Genomic DNA, 2923 nt, shown 5'->3' with positions numbered 1-2923 from the left:
CTAGATTTTCTAGTTTATTTGCATAGAGGTGTTTGTAGCATTTTCTGATGGTAGTTTGTATTTCTGTGGGATAGGTGGTGATATCCCCTTTATCATTTTTTATTGCGTCTATTTGATTCTTCTCTCTTTTCTTCTTTATTAGTCTTGCTAGCAGTCTATCAATTTTGTTGATCTTTTCAAAAAACCAGCTCCTGGATTCATTAATTTTTTGAAGGGTTGTGTCTCTATTTCCTTCAGTTCTGCTCTGATTTTAGTTATTTCCAGCCTTCTGCTAGCTTTTGAATGTGTTTGCTCTTGCTTCTCTAGTTCTTTTAATTGTGATGTTAGGGTGTCAATTTTGGATCTTTCCTGCTTTCTCTTGTGGGCATTTAGTGCTATAAATTTCCCTCTACACACTGCTTTGAATGTGTCCCAGAGATTCTGGTATGTTATGTCTTTGTTCTCGTTGGTTTCAAAGATCATCTTTATTTCTGCCTTCATTTCGTTATGTACCCAGTAGTCATTCAGGAGCAGGTTGTTCAGTTTCCATGTAGTTGAGCGGTTTTGAGTGAGTTTCTTAATCCTGAGTTCTAGTTTGATTGCACTGTGGTCTGAGAGACAGTTTGTTATAATTTCTGTTCTTTTACATTTGCTGAGGAGAGCTTTACTTCCAACTATGTGGTCAATTTTGGAATAGGTGTGGTGTGGTGCTGAAAAAAATGTATATTCTGTTGATTTGGGGTGGAAAGTTCTGTAGATGTCTATTGGGTCCACTTGGTGCAGAGCTGAGTTCAATTCCTGGGTATCCTTGTTAACTTTCTGTCTCGTTGATCTGTCTAATGTTGACAGTGGGGTGTTAAAGTCTCCCATTATTATTGTGTGGGAGTCTAAGTCTCTTTGTAGGTCACTCAGGACTTGCTTTATGAATCTGGGTGCTCCTGTGTTGGGTACATATATATTTAGGATAGTTAGCTCTTCTTGTTGAATTGATCCCTTTACCATTATGTAATGGCCTTCTTTGTCTCTTTTGATCTTTGTTGGTTTAAAGTCTGTTTTATCAGAGACTAGGATTGCAACCCCTGCCTTTTTTTGCTTTCCATTTGCTTGGTAGATCTTCCTCCATCCTTTTATTTTGAGTCTATGTGTGTCTCTGCACGTGAGATGGGTTTCCTGAATACAGCACACTGATGGGTCTTGACTCTTTATCCAATTTGCCAGTCTGTGTATCACTCTCTCTTTTTCTATTACAGGCATAAACAACAGTCCCAAATGTCCTTCTACTACTCTTCTAGTTCTCATGTTGTTAACTATGTCACCCCTGGCCCAGCCCAGCTGTAGAACCCCAAGGGTCAGGGGTTAAGACAAATTTGGATGGCATGGAGGTTTGTTTCCTCCCTCATTTTAGTAGCTTATTGGAGAGATGGCTCAAAAGGTCCAAATCAGCACAGTGGACTAACATACTGAGTCTAGCCCCTGAACCTTTGAAGAGCCCCTTTTTGAATAAAGCCACTTACTATACCAGGGACTTTCATTCTTATAAAATTGCATAATCACTGTTGCCCCCTCCAACTTCCCTATAAACATGTGGAAAACCATGGGGCAGGTCCCTCTCTGCATGTAGTCTCTTTATGTCCAGCATAAACTGTGGGATAATGAAAGCTTGGGGAACCGTGTGTACTCAACATTTTTTTTGTTTTTTTTGAGATAAGGTCTCACACTGTCACCCAGGCTGGTGGGCAGTGGCGTGATCTCGGCTCATTGCAGCCTCAAACTCCCAGGCTCAGGTGATCCTCCCACCTCAGTCTCCCAAGTAGCGAGGTCTACAGGCGCATGCCACCATACCTGGCTAATTTTTAAATATTTTTTGTAGAGACAGGGTTTTGCCATGCTGCCTAGGCTGCATACTCAACTTCTAATCTGCTCATTTCCCCCAGCATGTTAATTTTATCTGTACCACGAAGCACAGTGTCATATTAAGCTGGACCCCTGTCAGTAGAGAATTTGTGTATTTCACGGTGTGAATGTATTCCCTTGTTCAGTAAAAATATTCTTTAATCAGAGAATGCTCATTGATGGCAGGAGCGACTGCTCTTGATTTTGAGGGCACAAGTTCAAGGAAATAGACAGATGGGTGGGATATAAGGAATAAGTGCCTGCTGAAGAATGGCCCCATCCTCCATCCCTCCCTTTACCATGCCGTTCGCCCCCTCACTCTGTAGTACCTCCTCCGTCTGACCCTGGGCTTGGGAATGCTAATGAATGTGATAAAAGTGGCCTGAAAACCACTTACCTTTGGGGGCTTGTCCCTGTTGCCCCTGTGCCACTGCCATGTGAATATTCCCAGGCTCGCCTGCTGAAGGGATATGAGAGACACATGGAGGGGCCAGTTTCCCCAGCTGACAATAAGCTGACCCAGAAGCGTGAGCTTCCCCTCACCAGTGAGCCTGCACCCAGATATGTAAGTGAGACCTTCCAAGACCAAAAGAGCCCTGTGGCCTAAACCATGACCATAGACCCATGAACTAGTTTTTGTTTTAAGCCATTGAGTTTTGGGGTGACAGTATTCATCATTTTTTGTGGTGACAGATACAGGAGGTGCCAAGGGTGTTTTTTTGTTTTTTTGTTTGTTTGTTTGTTTTTGAGATGGTGTCTCACTGTCACCCAGGCTGGAGTGCAGTGGCACAATCTTGGTTCACTGCAACCTCCACCTCCCAAGTAGCTGGGACTACAGGTGTGCACCGCCACATCCAGCTAGTTTTTTGTATCTTTGATAGAGATGGGGTTTCGCCATGTTGCCCACGCTGGTCTCAAACTCCTGAGTTCAAGTGCTCTGCCTGCCTTGGCCTCCCAAAGTGCTGGGATTACAGGCGTGAGTCACTGTGCCTGGACCCAAGGGTGATTTAAAACTTCAGGGTCTCCATCCATGCCACCTACCCACAGAGGC

Source organism: Symphalangus syndactylus, chromosome 1 (assembly GCF_028878055.3).
Source record: "Symphalangus syndactylus isolate Jambi chromosome 1, NHGRI_mSymSyn1-v2.1_pri, whole genome shotgun sequence".
Lineage (NCBI taxonomy): Eukaryota > Metazoa > Chordata > Mammalia > Primates > Hylobatidae > Symphalangus > Symphalangus syndactylus.
Note: the sequence above shows the minus strand (reverse complement) of the source record.